The 14,945-nt window shown below is 38.1% G+C and overlaps 26 non-coding genes across 26 annotated transcripts; 21 read left to right on the forward strand and 5 right to left on the reverse strand.

Annotated features, from left to right (window-relative positions):
* Positions 1-794: 794 nt before the first annotated feature.
* TRNAV-UAC (transfer RNA valine (anticodon UAC)) lies at positions 795-867 on the forward strand. The gene has a single exon. It is a non-coding gene; the product is annotated as a tRNA-Val (tRNA).
* A 969-nt stretch (positions 868-1,836) lies between these two features.
* On the forward strand, positions 1,837-1,909 carry TRNAV-UAC (transfer RNA valine (anticodon UAC)). The gene has a single exon. It is a non-coding gene; the product is annotated as a tRNA-Val (tRNA).
* A 112-nt stretch (positions 1,910-2,021) lies between these two features.
* TRNAV-UAC (transfer RNA valine (anticodon UAC)) lies at positions 2,022-2,094 on the forward strand. Its single transcript has one exon. It is a non-coding gene; the product is annotated as a tRNA-Val (tRNA).
* A 294-nt stretch (positions 2,095-2,388) lies between these two features.
* Positions 2,389-2,461, forward strand: TRNAV-UAC (transfer RNA valine (anticodon UAC)). Its single transcript has one exon. It is a non-coding gene; the product is annotated as a tRNA-Val (tRNA).
* A 979-nt stretch (positions 2,462-3,440) lies between these two features.
* Positions 3,441-3,513, reverse strand: TRNAV-UAC (transfer RNA valine (anticodon UAC)). Its single transcript has one exon. It is a non-coding gene; the product is annotated as a tRNA-Val (tRNA).
* Positions 3,514-3,662: 149 nt separating this feature from the next.
* On the forward strand, positions 3,663-3,735 carry TRNAV-UAC (transfer RNA valine (anticodon UAC)). Its single transcript has one exon. It is a non-coding gene; the product is annotated as a tRNA-Val (tRNA).
* Positions 3,736-4,626: 891 nt separating this feature from the next.
* Positions 4,627-4,699, forward strand: TRNAV-UAC (transfer RNA valine (anticodon UAC)). Its single transcript has one exon. It is a non-coding gene; the product is annotated as a tRNA-Val (tRNA).
* Positions 4,700-4,810: 111 nt separating this feature from the next.
* On the forward strand, positions 4,811-4,883 carry TRNAA-UGC (transfer RNA alanine (anticodon UGC)). Its single transcript has one exon. It is a non-coding gene; the product is annotated as a tRNA-Ala (tRNA).
* Positions 4,884-4,994: 111 nt separating this feature from the next.
* On the forward strand, positions 4,995-5,067 carry TRNAV-UAC (transfer RNA valine (anticodon UAC)). Its single transcript has one exon. It is a non-coding gene; the product is annotated as a tRNA-Val (tRNA).
* A 979-nt stretch (positions 5,068-6,046) lies between these two features.
* TRNAV-UAC (transfer RNA valine (anticodon UAC)) lies at positions 6,047-6,119 on the reverse strand. Its single transcript has one exon. It is a non-coding gene; the product is annotated as a tRNA-Val (tRNA).
* A 149-nt stretch (positions 6,120-6,268) lies between these two features.
* On the forward strand, positions 6,269-6,341 carry TRNAV-UAC (transfer RNA valine (anticodon UAC)). The gene has a single exon. It is a non-coding gene; the product is annotated as a tRNA-Val (tRNA).
* Positions 6,342-7,494: 1,153 nt separating this feature from the next.
* Positions 7,495-7,567, forward strand: TRNAV-UAC (transfer RNA valine (anticodon UAC)). The gene has a single exon. It is a non-coding gene; the product is annotated as a tRNA-Val (tRNA).
* Positions 7,568-8,543: 976 nt separating this feature from the next.
* Positions 8,544-8,616, reverse strand: TRNAV-UAC (transfer RNA valine (anticodon UAC)). The gene has a single exon. It is a non-coding gene; the product is annotated as a tRNA-Val (tRNA).
* A 149-nt stretch (positions 8,617-8,765) lies between these two features.
* Positions 8,766-8,838, forward strand: TRNAV-UAC (transfer RNA valine (anticodon UAC)). Its single transcript has one exon. It is a non-coding gene; the product is annotated as a tRNA-Val (tRNA).
* Positions 8,839-9,807: 969 nt separating this feature from the next.
* On the forward strand, positions 9,808-9,880 carry TRNAV-UAC (transfer RNA valine (anticodon UAC)). The gene has a single exon. It is a non-coding gene; the product is annotated as a tRNA-Val (tRNA).
* Positions 9,881-9,992: 112 nt separating this feature from the next.
* TRNAV-UAC (transfer RNA valine (anticodon UAC)) lies at positions 9,993-10,065 on the forward strand. The gene has a single exon. It is a non-coding gene; the product is annotated as a tRNA-Val (tRNA).
* A 492-nt stretch (positions 10,066-10,557) lies between these two features.
* Positions 10,558-10,630, reverse strand: TRNAV-UAC (transfer RNA valine (anticodon UAC)). Its single transcript has one exon. It is a non-coding gene; the product is annotated as a tRNA-Val (tRNA).
* A 149-nt stretch (positions 10,631-10,779) lies between these two features.
* On the forward strand, positions 10,780-10,852 carry TRNAV-UAC (transfer RNA valine (anticodon UAC)). Its single transcript has one exon. It is a non-coding gene; the product is annotated as a tRNA-Val (tRNA).
* Positions 10,853-11,813: 961 nt separating this feature from the next.
* Positions 11,814-11,886, forward strand: TRNAV-UAC (transfer RNA valine (anticodon UAC)). The gene has a single exon. It is a non-coding gene; the product is annotated as a tRNA-Val (tRNA).
* A 111-nt stretch (positions 11,887-11,997) lies between these two features.
* On the forward strand, positions 11,998-12,070 carry TRNAA-UGC (transfer RNA alanine (anticodon UGC)). The gene has a single exon. It is a non-coding gene; the product is annotated as a tRNA-Ala (tRNA).
* Positions 12,071-12,181: 111 nt separating this feature from the next.
* TRNAV-UAC (transfer RNA valine (anticodon UAC)) lies at positions 12,182-12,254 on the forward strand. Its single transcript has one exon. It is a non-coding gene; the product is annotated as a tRNA-Val (tRNA).
* A 979-nt stretch (positions 12,255-13,233) lies between these two features.
* TRNAV-UAC (transfer RNA valine (anticodon UAC)) lies at positions 13,234-13,306 on the reverse strand. Its single transcript has one exon. It is a non-coding gene; the product is annotated as a tRNA-Val (tRNA).
* Positions 13,307-13,455: 149 nt separating this feature from the next.
* On the forward strand, positions 13,456-13,528 carry TRNAV-UAC (transfer RNA valine (anticodon UAC)). Its single transcript has one exon. It is a non-coding gene; the product is annotated as a tRNA-Val (tRNA).
* Positions 13,529-14,497: 969 nt separating this feature from the next.
* TRNAV-UAC (transfer RNA valine (anticodon UAC)) lies at positions 14,498-14,570 on the forward strand. The gene has a single exon. It is a non-coding gene; the product is annotated as a tRNA-Val (tRNA).
* Positions 14,571-14,682: 112 nt separating this feature from the next.
* On the forward strand, positions 14,683-14,755 carry TRNAV-UAC (transfer RNA valine (anticodon UAC)). The gene has a single exon. It is a non-coding gene; the product is annotated as a tRNA-Val (tRNA).
* A 111-nt stretch (positions 14,756-14,866) lies between these two features.
* On the forward strand, positions 14,867-14,939 carry TRNAA-UGC (transfer RNA alanine (anticodon UGC)). Its single transcript has one exon. It is a non-coding gene; the product is annotated as a tRNA-Ala (tRNA).
* Positions 14,940-14,945: the final 6 nt, after the last annotated feature.

The raw sequence follows: 14,945 nt of genomic DNA on the forward strand, positions 1-14,945 counted from the left end.
ACCTGGTTTCCCCCTTGGCTTCATGCATATCATCCCTTTAGGCACAAAATGTCAGGATGACAGCGCCTCGTGTAACTCTGTGGATGAAAGTCAGACACTTAAAAGCAATAAGCAGTGGACTCTCACCTGGTTTCCCCCTTGGGTTCATGCATGTCACCCCTTTAGGGGTAGTTCAGGGAGCAGAACTGCATCGTGTCAGTGCTGTACCTGTTATCCTAGGCAGGAACCCATCAATCGTCTAAAAATTATAAAGGAAATAATGGTGCACTTGATTCATTTGTTTCAAAGGAGCAGACAAGACTCATAAGTAATAGCAAATCATCAATAGGATTGATACCAAATTATATATAGAAAAGGCAAAAACACGTTTCGGAGCTCAAGGTCCTGGGTTCAATCTCCAGTGAATCCAACCTCGTTAATACAAAATTCTTTTTAAAGCAGACGTGATAACCACTACACTATGAAACCGTGACAGACACAGAAATTAGTGATAACTATGAACAAGTAGGTTATGCAGTTCTACTTAGTATGCCTCAAACAACAAAATGTAATCATAAACTCTTAAAAAATATTTTGTATTAACGAGGTTGGTTTCACTGGGGATTGAACCCAGGACCTTCTGCGTGTAAAGCAGACGTGATAACCACTACACATACAGAAATTGGTGATAACTATCAACAAGTAGGTTATGCAGTTCAACTTAGTTTATGATTACATTTTGTTGTATATGGCATACTAAGTCGAACTGCATAACCTACTTGCTCATAGTTATCGCTAATTGCTGTGTCTGTCGCGGTTTCATAGTGTAGTGGTTATCACGTCTATTTTACATGCAGAATGTCCTGGGTTCGTTACCCAGTGAAACCAAACTGGTTTATACAAAATAATTTTTAAGAGATTATGATAAGATTTTGTTGTATATGGCAAACTGAGTCGAACTGCATAACCTACTTGCTCATAGTTATCGCTAATTAAATCCATTCTAAGCTTTTAAAGAGTCAAGGCTTAAATCTTATTAAATAGGGAATACAAAGGATTGTGTCATGATATTATTGTTTACAATTTAAAAAAAATCCAAGTTTTCATAACGTTATGGTCATAAGGTCTGCTTTACACATTGATTTCGTTGTGTTCTCCCTTTTGTGAAACCAGTCTATTTTTTACTTTTTGCTGGATCATCGATTGAATTTCAATGTATATTGTCAAGTTCTGCCACAGTCAAGGTTTCATAGTATAGTGGTTATCATGTCTACTTTACACTCAGAAGTCAATAAAAGGAGAAGACAAAAAGGCAGGATAACAGCGCCTCGTGTAACTCTGTGGATGAAAGTCAAAAATAAGCAGTGGACTCTCACCTGGTTTCCCCCTTGGGTTCATGCATATCACCCCTTTAGGCACAAAATTATATCTAGAAAAGGCACTCGGACTCTCACCTGGTTTCCCCCTTGGGTTCATGCATATCACCCCTTTAGGGGTAGTTCAGGGAGCAGAACTGCATCCTGTCAGTGCTGTACCTGTTATCCTAGGCAGGAACCCGTCAATTGTCTGAAAAGTATAAAGGAAATAATGGTGCACTTGATTCATTTGTTTCTAAGGAGCAGACAAGACTCATAAGTAATAGCAAATCATCAATAGGATTGATACCAAATTATATATAGAAGAAGCAAAAACACGTTTCGGAGCTCAAGGTCCTGGGTTCAATCCCCAGTGAAACCAAACTCGTTTATACAAAATTCTTTTTAAGAGTTTATGATTACATTTTGTTGTATATGGCATACTAAGTCGAATTGCATAACCTACTTGCTCATGGTTATCGCTAATTTCTGTGTCTGTCACGGTTTCATAGTGTAGTGGTTATCACGTCTGCTTTACACGCAGAAGGTCCTGGGTTCAATCCCCAGTGAAACCAACCTCATAAATACAAAATTCTTTTTATGATTACATTTTGTTGTATATGGCATACTAAGTAGAACTGCATAACCTACTTGTTCATAGTTATCGCTAATTTCTATGTCTGTCGCGGTTTCATAGTGTAGTGGCTATCACGTCTGCTTTACACGCAGAAGGTCCTGGGTTCAATCCCCAGTGAAACCAACCTCGTTAATACAAAATTATTTTTATGATTACATTTTGTTGTATATGGCATACTAAGTCATACAGCATAACCTACTTGCTCATAGTTATCGCTAATCTTATGTCTGTCACGGTTTCATAGTGTAGTGGTTATCATGGCTGCTTTTTAGCAGAGGGTCCTGGGTTCAATCCCCAGTAAAACCAACCTCTTAGTGCAAAATTCTTTTTATGATTACATGTTGTTGTATATGGCATACTAAGTAGAACTGCATAACCTACTTGTTCATAGTTATCGCTAATTTCTATGTCTGTCGCGGTTTCATAGTGTAGTGGCTATCACGTCTGCTTTACACGCAGAAGGTCCTGGGTTCAATTCCCAGTGAAACCAACCCATTCTAAGCTTTTAAAGAGTCAAGGCTTAGATGTTATTAAATAGGGAATACAAAGGCTTGTGTCATGATATTATTGTTTACAATTAAAAAAAAAATCCAAGTTTTCATAGCGTTATGGTCATAAGGTCTGCTTTACACATTGATTTCGTTGTGTTCTCCCTTTTGTGAAACCAGTCTATTTTTTTACTTTTCGCTGGATCATCGATTGAATTTCAATGTATATTGTCAAGTTCTGCCACAGTCAAGGTTTCATAGTATTGTGGTTATCATGTCTGCTTTACACTCAGAAGCTAATAAAAGGAGAAGACAAAAAGGCAGGATAACAGCGCCTCGTGTAACTCTGTGGTTGAAAGTCAGACACTTAAAAGCAATAAGCAGTGGACTCTCACCTGGTTTCCCCCTTGGCTTCATGCATATCATCCCTTTAGGCACAAAATGTCAGGATGACAGCGCCTCGTGTAACTCTGTGGATGAAAGTCAGACACTTAAAAGCAATAAGCAGTGGACTCTCACCTGGTTTCCCCCTTGGGTTCATGCATGTCACCCCTTTAGGGGTAGTTCAGGGAGCAGAACTGCATCGTGTCAGTGCTGTACCTGTTATCCTAAGCAGGAACCCATCAATCGTCTAAAAAGTATAAAGGAAATAATGGTGCACTTGATTCATTTGTTTCAAAGGAGCAGACAAGACTCATAAGTAATAGCAAATCATCAATAGGATTGATACCAAATTATATATAGAAAAGGCAAAAACACGTTTCGGAGCTCAAGGTCCTGGATTCAATCTCCAGTGAATCCAACCTCGTTAATACAAATTTTTTTTTAAAGCAGACGTGATAACCACTACACTATGAAACCGTGACAGACACAGAAATTAGTGATAACTATGAACAAGTAGGTTATGCAGTTCTACTTAGTATGCCTCAAACAACAAAATGTAATCATAAACTCTTAAAAAATATTTTGTATTAACGAGGTTGGTTTCACTGGGGATTGAACCCAGGACCTTCTGCGTGTAAAGCAGACGTGATAACCACTACACTATGAATCCACGACAGATACAGAAATTGGTGATAACTATCAACAAGTAGGTTATGCAGTTCAACTTAGTTTATGATTACATTTTGTTGTATATGGCATACTACGTCGAACTGCATAACCTACTTGCTCATAGTTATCGCTAATTGCTGTGTCTGTCGCGGTTTCATAGTGTAGTGGTTATCACGTCTGTTTTACATGCAGAATGTCCTGGGTTCGTTCCCCAGTGAAACCAAACTGGTTTATACAAAATAATTTTTAAGAGATTATGATAAGATTTTGTTGTATATGGCAAACTGAGTCGAACTGCATAACCTACTTGCTCATAGTTATCGCTAATTAAATCCATTCTAAGCTTTTAAAGAGTCAAGGCTTAAATCTTATTAAATAGGGAATACAAAGGATTGTGTCATGATATTATTGTTTACAATTTAAAAAAAATCCAAGTTTTCATAACGTTATGGTCATAAGGTCTGCTTTACACATTGATTTCGTTGTGTTCTCCCTTTTGTGAAACCAGTCTATTTTTTACTTTTTGCTGGATCATCGATTGAATTTCAATGTATATTGTCAAGTTCTACCACAGTCAAGGTTTCATAGTATAGTGGTTATCATGTCTACTTTACACTCAGAAGTCAATAAAAGGAGAAGACAAAAAGGCAGGATAACAGCGCCTCGTGTAACTCTGTGGATGAAAGTCAAAAATAAGCAGTGGACTCTCACCTGGTTTCCCCCTTGGGTTCATGCATATCACCCCTTTAGGGGTAGTTCAGGGAGCAGAACTGCATCCTGTCAGTGCTGTACCTGTTATCCTAGGCAGGAACCCGTCAATTGTCTGAAAAGTATAAAGGAAATAATGGTGCACTTGATTCATTTGTTTCTAAGGAGCAGACAAGACTCATAAGTAATAGCAAATCATCAATAGGATTGATACCAAATTATATATAGAAGAAGCAAAAACACGTTTCGGAGCTCAAGGTCCTGGGTTCAATCCCCAGTGAAACCAAACTCGTTTATACAAAATTCTTTTTAAGAGTTTATGATTACATTTTGTTGTATATGGCATACTAAGTCGAATTGCATAACCTACTTGCTCATGGTTATCGCTAATTTCTGTGTCTGTCACGGTTTCATAGTGTAGTGGTTATCACGTCTGCTTTACACGCAGAAGGTCCTGGGTTCAATCCCCAGTGAAACCAACTTCGTTAATACAAAATTATTTTTATGATTACATTTTGTTGTATATGGCATACTAAGTCATACAGCATAACCTACTTGCTCATAGTTATCGCTAATTTTGTGTCTGTCACGGTTTCATAGTGTAGTGGTTATCATGGCTGCTTTGCACGCAGAGGGTCCTGGGTTCAATCCCCAGTAAAACCAACCTCTTAGTGCAAAATTCTTTTTATGATTACATGTTGCTGTATATGGCATACTAAGTAGAACTGCATAACCTACTTGTTCATAGTTATCGCTAATTTCTATGTCTGTCGCGGTTTCATAGTGTAGTGGCTATCACGTCTGCTTTACACGCAGAAGGTCCTGGGTTCAATTCCCAGTGAAACCAACCCATTCTAAGCTTTTAAAGAGTCAAGGCTTAGATGTTATTAAATAGGGAATACAAAGGCTTGTGTCATGATATTATTGTCTACAATTAAAAAAAAAATCCAAGTTTTCATAGCGTTATGGTCATAAGGTCTGCTTTACACATTGATTTCGTTGTGTTCTCCCTTTTGTGAAACCAGTCTATTTTTTTACTTTTCGCTGGATCATCGATTGAATTTCAATGTATATTGTCAAGTTCTGCCACAGTCAAGGTTTCATAGTATTGTGGTTATCATGTCTGCTTTACACTCAGAAGCTAATAAAAGGAGAAGACAAAAAGGCAGGATAACAGCGCCTCGTGTAACTCTGTGGTTGAAAGTCAGACACTTAAAAGCAATAAGCAGTGGACTCTCACCTGGTTTCCCCCTTGGCTTCATGCATATCATCCCTTTAGGCACAAAATGTCAGGATGACAGCGCCTCGTGTAACTCTGTGGATGAAAGTCAGACACTTAAAAGCAATAAGCAGTGGACTCTCACCTGGTTTCCCCCTTGGGTTCATGCATGTCACCCCTTTAGGGGTAGTTCAGGGAGCAGAACTGCATCGTGTCAGTGCTGTACCTGTTATCCTAGGCAGGAACCCATCAATCGTCTAAAAAGTATAAAGGAAATAATGGTGCACTTGATTCATTTGTTTCAAAGGAGCAGACAAGACTCATAAGTAATAGCAAATCATCAATAGGATTGATACCAAATTATATATAGAAAAGGCAAAAACACGTTTCGGAGCTCAAGGTCCTGGGTTCAATCTCCAGTGAATCCAACCTCGTTAATACAAAATTCTTTTTAAAGCAGACGTGATAACCACTACACTATGAAACCGTGACAGACACAGAAATTAGTGATAACTATGAACAAGTAGGTTATGCAGTTCTACTTAGTATGCCTCAAACAACAAAATGTAATCATAAACTCTTAAAAAATATTTTGTATTAACGAGGTTGGTTTCACTGGGGATTGAACCCAGGACCTTCTGCGTGTAAAGCAGACGTGATAACCACTACTCTATGAAACCATAACAGATACAGAAATTGGTGATAACTATCAACAAGTAGGTTATGCAGTTCAACTTAGTTTATGATTACATTTTGTTGTATATGGCATACTAAGTCGAACTGCATAACCTACTTGCTAATAGTTATCGCTAATTGCTGTGTCTGTCGCGGTTTCATAGTGTAGTGGTTATCACGTCTGTTTTACATGCAGAATGTCCTGGGTTCGTTCCCCAGTGAAACCAAACTGGTTTATACAAAATAATTTTTAAGAGATTATGATAAGATTTTGTTGTATATGGCAAACTGAGTCGAACTGCATAACCTACTTGCTCATAGTTATCGCTAATTAAATCCATTCTAAGCTTTTAAAGAGTCAAGGCTTAAATCTTATTAAATAGGGAATACAAAGGATTGTGTCATGATATTATTGTTTACTATTTAAAAAAAATCCAAGTTTTCATAACGTTATGGTCATAAGGTCTGCTTTACACATTGAGTTCGTTGTGTTCTCCCTTTTGTGAAACCAGTCTATTTTTTACTTTTTGCTGGATCATCGATTGAATTTCAATGTATATTGTCAAGTTCTGCCACAGTCAAGGTTTCATAGTATAGTGGTTATCATGTCTACTTTACACTCAGAAGTCAATAAAAGGAGAAGACAAAAAGGCAGGATAACAGCGCCTCGTGTAACTCTGTGGATGAAAGTCAAAAATAAGCAGTGGACTCTCACCTGGTTTCCCCCTTGGGTTCATGCATATCACCCCTTTAGGCACAAAATTATATCTAGAAAAGGCACTCGGACTCTCACCTGGTTTCCCCCTTGGGTTCATGCATATCACCCCTTTAGGGGTAGTTCAGGGAGCAGAACTGCATCCTGTCAGTGCTGTACCTGTTATCCTAGGCAGGAACCCGTCAATTGTCTGAAAAGTATAAAGGAAATAATGGTGCACTTGATTCATTTGTTTCTAAGGAGCAGACAAGACTCATAAGTAATAGCAAATCATCAATAGGATTGATACCAAATTATATATAGAAGAAGCAAAAACACGTTTCGGAGCTCAAGGTCCTGGGTTCAATCCCCAGTGAAACGAAACTCGTTTATACAAAATTCTTTTTAAGAGTTTATGATTACATTTTGTTGTATATGGCATACTAAGTCAAATTGCATAACCTACTTGCTCATGGTTATCGCTAATTTCTGTGTCTGTCACGGTTTCATAGTGTGGTGGTTATCATGGCTGCTTTGCACGCAGAGGGTCCTGGGTTCAATCCCCAGTAAAACCAACCTCTTAGTACAAAATTCTTTTTATGATTACATTTTGTTGTATATGGCATACTAAGTAGAACTGCATAACCTACTTGTTCATAGTTATCGCTAATTTCTATGTCTGTCGCGGTTTCATAGTGTAGTGGCTATCACGTCTGCTTTACACGCAGAAGGTCCTGGGTTCAATCCCCAGTGAAACCAACCCATTCTAAGCTTTTAAAGAGTCAAGGCTTAGATCTTATTAAATAGGGAATACAAAGGCTTGTGTCATGATATTATTGTCTACAATTAAAAAACAAATCCAAGTTTTCATAGCGTTATGGTCATAAGGTCTGCTTTACACATTGATTTCGTTGTGTTCTCCCTTTTGTGAAACCAGTCTATTTTTTTACTTTTCGCTGGATCATCGATTGAATTTCAATGTATATTGTCAAGTTCTGCCACAGTCAAGGTTTCATAGTATTGTGGTTATCATGTCTGCTTTACACTCAGAAGCTAATAAAAGGAGAAGACAAAAAGGCAGGATAACAGCGCCTCGTGTAACTCTGTGGTTGAAAGTCAGACACTTAAAAGCAATAAGCAGTGGACTCTCACCTGGTTTCCCCCTTGGCTTCATAAATATCATCCCTTTAGGCACAAAATGTCAGGATGACAGCGCCTCGTGTAACTCTGTGGATGAAAGTCAGACACTTAAAAGCAATAAGCAGTGGACTCTCACCTGGTTTCCCCCTTGGGTTCATGCATGTCACCCCTTTAGGGGTAGTTCAGGGAGCAGAACTGCATCGTGTCAGTGCTGTACCTGTTATCCTAGGCAGGAACCCATCAATCGTCTAAAAAGTATAAAGGAAATAATGGTGCACTTGATTCATTTGTTTCAAAGGAGCAGACAAGACTCATAAGTAATAGCAAATCATCAATAGGATTGATACCAAATTATATATAGAAAAGGCAAAAACACGTTTCGGAGCTCAAGGTCCTGGGTTCAATCTCCAGTGAATCCAACCTCGTTAATACAAAATTCTTTTTAAAGCAGACGTGATAACCACTACACTATGAAACCGTGACAGACACAGAAATTAGTGATAACTATGAACAAGTAGGTTATGCAGTTCTACTTAGTATGCCTCAAACAACAAACTGTAATCATAAACTCTTAAAAATTTTGTATTAATGAGGTTGGGTTCACTGGGGATTGAACCCAGGACCTTCTGCGTGTAAAGCAGACGTGATAACCACTACACTATGAAACCACGACAAATACAGAAATTGGTGATAACTATCAACAAGTAGGTTATGCAGTTCAACTTCGTTTATGATTACATTTTGTTGTATATGGCATACTAAGTCGAACTGCATAACCTACTTGCTCATAGTTATCGCTAATTGCTGTGTCTGTCGTGGTTTCATAGTGTAGTGGTTATCACGTCTGTTTTACATGCAGAATGTCCTGGGTTCGTTCCCCAGTGAAACCAAACTGGTTTATACAAAATAATTTTTAAGAGATTATGATAAGATTTTGTTGTATATGGCAAACTGAGTCGAACTGTATAACCTACTTGCTCATAGTTATCGCTAATTAAATCCATTCTAAGCTTTTAAAGAGTCAAGGCTTAAATCTTATTAAATAGGGAATACAAAGGATTGTGTCATGATATTATTGTTTACAATTTAAAAAAAATCCAAGTTTTCATAACGTTATGGTCATAAGGTCTGCTTTACACATTGATTTCGTTGTGTTCTCCCTTTTGTGAAACCAGTCTATTTTTAACTTTTTGCTGGATCATCGATTGAATTTCAATGTATATTGTCAAGTTCTGCCACAGTCAAGGTTTCATAGTATAGTGGTTATCATGTCTACTTTACACTCAGAAGTCAATAAAAGGAGAAGACAAAAAGGCAGGATAACAGCGCCTCGTGTAACTCTGTGGATGAAAGTAAAAAATAAGCAGTGGACTCTCACCTGGTTTCCCCCTTGGGTTCATGCATATCACCCCTTTAGGCACAAAATTATATCTAGAAAAGGCACTCGGACTCTCACCTGGTTTCCCCCTTGGGTTCATGCATATCACCCCTTTAGGGGTAGTTCAGGGAGCAGAACTGCATCCTGTCAGTGCTGTACCTGTTATCCTAGGCAGGAACCCGTCAATTGTCTGAAAAGTATAAAGGAAATAATGGTGCACTTGATTCATTTGTTTCTAAGGAGCAGACAAGACTCATAAGTAATAGCAAATCATCAATAGGATTGATACCAAATTATATATAGAAGAAGCAAAAACACGTTTCGGAGCTCAAGGTCCTGGGTTCAATCCCCAGTGAAACCAAACTCGTTCATACAAAATTCTTTTTAAGAGTTTATGATTACATTTTGTTGTATATGGCATACTAAGTCGAATTGCATAACCTACTTGCTCATGGTTATCGCTAATTTCTGTGTCTGTCACGGTTTCATAGTGTAGTGGTTATCACGTCTGCTTTACACGCAGAAGGTCCTGGGTTCAATCCCCAGTGAAACCAACCTCATTAGTACAAAATTCTTTTTATGATTACATTTTGTTGTATATGGCATACTAAGTAGAACTGCATAACGTACTTGTTCATAGTTATCGCCAATTTCTATGTCTGTCGCGGTTTCATAGTGTAGTGGCTATCACGTCTGCTTTACACGCAGAAGGTCCTGGGTTCAATCCCCAGTGAAACCAACCTCGTTAATACAAAATTATTTTTATGATTACATTTTGTTGTATATGGCATACTAAGTCATACAGCATAACCTACTTGCTCATAGTTATCGCTAATTTTGTGTCTGTCACGGTTTCATAGTGTAGTGGTTATCATGGCTGCTTTGCACGCAGAGGGTCCCGGGTTCAATCCCCAGTAAAACCAACCTCTTAGTACAAAATGCTTTTTATGATTACATTTTGTTGTATATGGCATACTAAGTAGAACTGCATAACCTACTTGTTCATAGTTATCGCTAATTTCTATGTCTGTCGCGGTTTCATAGTGTAGTGGCTATCACGTCTGCTTTACACGCAGAAGGTCCTGGGTGATAACCACTACACTGTGAAACCGGGACAGACACAGAAATTAGTGATAACTATGAACAAGTAGGTTATGCAGTTCTACTTAGTATGCCTCAAACAACAAAATGTAATCATAAACTCTTAAAAAATATTTTGTATTAACGAGGTTGGTTTCACTGGGGATTGAACCCAGGACCTTCTGCATGTAAAGCAGACGTGATAACCACTACACTATGAAACAACAACAGATACAGAAATTGGTGATAACTATCAACAAGTAGGTTATGCAGTTCAACTTAGTTTATGATTACATTTTGTTGTATATGGCATACTAAGTCGAACTGCATAACCTACTTGCTCATAGTTATCGCTAATTGCTGTGTCTGTCGCGGTTTCATAGTGTAGTGGTTATCACGTCTGTTTTACATGCAGAATGTCCTGGGTTCGTTCCCCAGTGAAACCAAACTGGTTTATACAAAATAATTTTTAAGAGATTATGATAAGATTTTGTTGTATATGGCAAACTGAGTCGAACTGCATAACCTACTTGCTCATAGTTATCGCTAATTAAATCCATTCTAAGCTTTTAAAGAGTCAAGGCTTAAATCTTATTAAATAGGGAATACAAAGGATTGTGTCATGATATTATTGTTTACAATTTAAAAAAAATCCAAGTTTTCATAACGTTATGGTCATAAGGTCTGCTTTACACATTGATTTCGTTGTGTTCTCCCTTTTGTGAAACCAGTCTATTTTTTACTTTTTGCTGGATCATCGATTGAATTTCAATGTATATTGTCAAGTTCTGCCACAGTCAAGGTTTCATAGTATAGTGGTTATCATGTCTACTTTACACTCAGAAGTCAATAAAAGGAGAAGACAAAAAGGCAGGATAACAGCGCCTCGTGTAACTCTGTGGATGAAAGTCAAAAATAAGCAGTGGACTCTCACCTGGTTTCCCCCTTGGGTTCATGCATATCACCCCTTTAGGCACAAAATTATATCTAGAAAAGGCACTCGGACTCTCACCTGGTTTCCCCCTTGGGTTCATGCATATCACCCCTTTAGGGGTAGTTCAGGGAGCAGAACTGCATCCTGTCAGTGCTGTACCTGTTATCCTAGGCAGGAACCCGTCAATTGTCTGAAAAGTATAAAGGAAATAATGGTGCACTTGATTCATTTGTTTCTAAGGAGCAGACAAGACTCATAAGTAATAGCAAATCATCAATAGGATTGATACCAAATTATATATAGAAGAAGCAAAAACACGTTTCGGAGCTCAAGGTCCTGGGTTCAATCCCCAGTGAAACCAACCTCATTAGTTCAAAATTCTTTTTATGATTACATTTTGTTGTATATGGCATACTAAGTAGAACTGCATAACCTACTTGTTCATAGTTATCGCTAATTTCTATGTCTGTCGCGGTCTCATAGTGTAGTGCCTATCACGTCTGCTTTACACGCAGAAGGTCCTGGGTTCAATCCCCAGTGAAACCAACCTCGTTAATACAAAATTATTTTTATGATTACATTTTGTTGTATATGGCATACTAAGTCATACAGCATAACCTACTTGCTCATAGTTATCGCCAATTTTGTGTCTGTCACGGTTTCATAGTGTAGTGGTTATCATGGCTGCTTTGCACGCAGAGGGTCCTGGGTTCAATCCCCAGTAAAACCAACCTCTTAGTACAAAATTCTTTTTATGATTACATTTTGTTATATATGGCATACTAAGTAGAACTGCATAACCTACTTGTTCATAGTTATCGCTAATTTCTATGTCTGTCGCGGTTTCATAGTGTAGTGGCTATCACGTCTGCTTTACACGCAGAAGGTCCTGGGTTCAATCCCCAGTGAAACCAACCCATTCTAAGCTTTTAAAGAGTCAAGGCTTAGATCTTATTAAATAGGGAATACAAAGGCTTGTGTCATGATATTATTGTCTACAATTAAAAAAAAAATCCAAGTTTTCATAGCGTTATGGTCATAAGGTCTGCTTTACACATTGATTTCGTTGTGTTCTCCCTTTTGTGAAACCAGTCTATTTTTTTACTTTTCGCTGGATCATCGATTGAATTTCAATGTATATTGTCAAGTTCTGCCACAGTCAAGGTTTCATAGTATTGTGGTTATCATGTCTGCTTTACACTCAGAAGCTAATAAAAGGAGAAGACAAAAAGGCAGGATAACAGCGCCTCGTGTAACTCTGTGGTTGAAAGTCAGACACTTAAAAGCAATAAGCAGTGGACTCTCACCTGGTTTCCCCCTTGGCTTCATGCATATCATCCCTTTAGGCACAAAATTTCAGGATGACAGCGCCTCGTGTAACTCTGTGGATGAAAGTCAGACACTTAAAAGCAATAAGCAGTGGACTCTCACCTGGTTTCCCCCTTGGGTTCATGCATGTCACCCCTTTAGGGGTAGTTCAGGGAGCAGAACTGCATCGTGTCAGTGCTGTACCTGTTATCCTAGGCAGGAACCCATCAATCGTCTAAAAAGTATAAAGGAAATAATGGTGCACTTGATTCATTTGTTTCAAAGGAGCAGACAAGACTCATAAGTAATAGCAAATCATCAATAGGATTGATACCAAATTATATATAGAAAAGGCAAAAACACGTTTCGGAGCTCAAGGTCCTGGGTTCAATCTCCAGTGAATCCAACCTCGTTAATACAAAATTCTTTTTAAAGCAGACGTGATAACCACTACACTGTGAAACCGTGACAGACACAGAAATTAGTGATAACTATGAACAAGTAGGTTATGCAGTTCTACTTAGTATGCCTCAAACAACAAAATGTAATCATAAACTCTTAAAAAATATTTTGTATTAACGAGGTTGGTTTCACTGGGGATTGAACCCAGGACCTTCTGCGTGTAAAGCAGACGTGATAATCACTACACTATGAAACCACGACAGATATAGAAATTGGTGATAACTATCAACAAGTAGGTTATGCAGTTCAACTTAGTTTATGATTACATTTTGTTGTATATGGCATACTAAGTCGAACTGCATAACCTACTTGCTCATAGTTATCGCTAATTGCTGTGTCTGTCGCGGTTTCATAGTGTAGTGGTTATCACGTCTGTTTTACATGCAGAATGTCCTGGGTTCGTTCCCCAGTGAAACCAAACTGGTTTATACAAAATAATTTTTAAGAGATTATGATAAGATTTTGTTGTATATGGCAAACTGAGTCGAACTGCATAACCTACTTGCTCATAGTTATCGCTAATTAAATCCATTCTAAGCTTTTAAAGAGTCAAGGCTTAAATCTTATTAAATAGGGAATACAAAGGATTGTGTCATGATATTATTGTTTACAATTTAAAAAAAATCCAAGTTTTCATAACGTTATGGTCATAAGGTCTGCTTTACACATTGATTTCGTTGTGTTCTCCCTTTTGTGAAACCAGTCTATTTTTTACTTTTTGCTGGATCATCGATTGAATTTCAATGTATATTGTCAAGTTCTGCCACAGTCAAGGTTTCATAGTATAGTGGTTATCATGTCTACTTTACACTCAGAAGTCAATAAAAGGAGAAGACAAAAAGGCAGGATAACAGCGCCTCGTGTAACTCTGTGGATGAAAGTCAAAAATAAGCAGTGGACTCTCACCTGGTTTCCCCCTTGGGTTCATGCATATCACCCCTTTAGGCATAAAATTATATCTAGAAAAGGCACTCGGACTCTCACCTGGTTTCCCCCTTGGGTTCATGCATATCACCCCTTTAGGGGTAGTTCAGGGAGCAGAACTGCATCCTGTCAGTGCTGTACCTGTTATCCTAGGCAGGAACCCGTCAATTGTCTGAAAAGTATAAAGGAAATAATGGTGCACTTGATTCATTTGTTTCTAAGGAGCAGACAAGACTCATAAGTAATAGCAAATCATCAATAGGATTGATACCAAATTATATATAGAAGAAGCAAAAACACGCTTCGGAGCTCAAGGTCCTGGGTTCAATCCCCAGTGAAACCAAACTCGTTTATACAAAATTCTTTTTAAGAGTTTATGATTACATTTTGTTGTATATGGCATACAAATTCGAATTGCATAACCTACTTGCTCATGGTTATCGCTAATTTCTGTGTCTGGCACGGTTTCATAGTGTAGTGGTTATCTCGTCTGCTTTACACGCAGAAGGTCCTGGGTTCAATCCCCAGTGAAACCAACCTCATTAGTTCAAAATTATTTTTATGATTACATTTTGTTGTATATGGCATCCTAAGTAGAACTGCATAACCTACTTGTTCATAGTTATCGCTAATTTCTATGTCTGTTGTGGTTTCATAGTGTAGTGCCTATCACGTCTGCTTTACACACAGAAGGTCCTGGGTTCAATCCCCAGTGAAACCAACCTCGTTAATACAAAATTATTTTTATGATTACATTTTATTGTATATGGCATACTAAGTCATACAGCATAACCTACTTGCTCATAGTTATCGCTAATTTTGTGTCTGTCACGGTTTCATAGTGTAGTGGTTATCATGGCTGCTTTGCACGCAGAGGGTCCTGGGTTCAATCCCCAGTAAAACCAACCTCT

This window comes from Hyla sarda, chromosome 6 (genome assembly GCF_029499605.1).
Source record: "Hyla sarda isolate aHylSar1 chromosome 6, aHylSar1.hap1, whole genome shotgun sequence".
NCBI lineage: Eukaryota > Metazoa > Chordata > Amphibia > Anura > Hylidae > Hyla > Hyla sarda.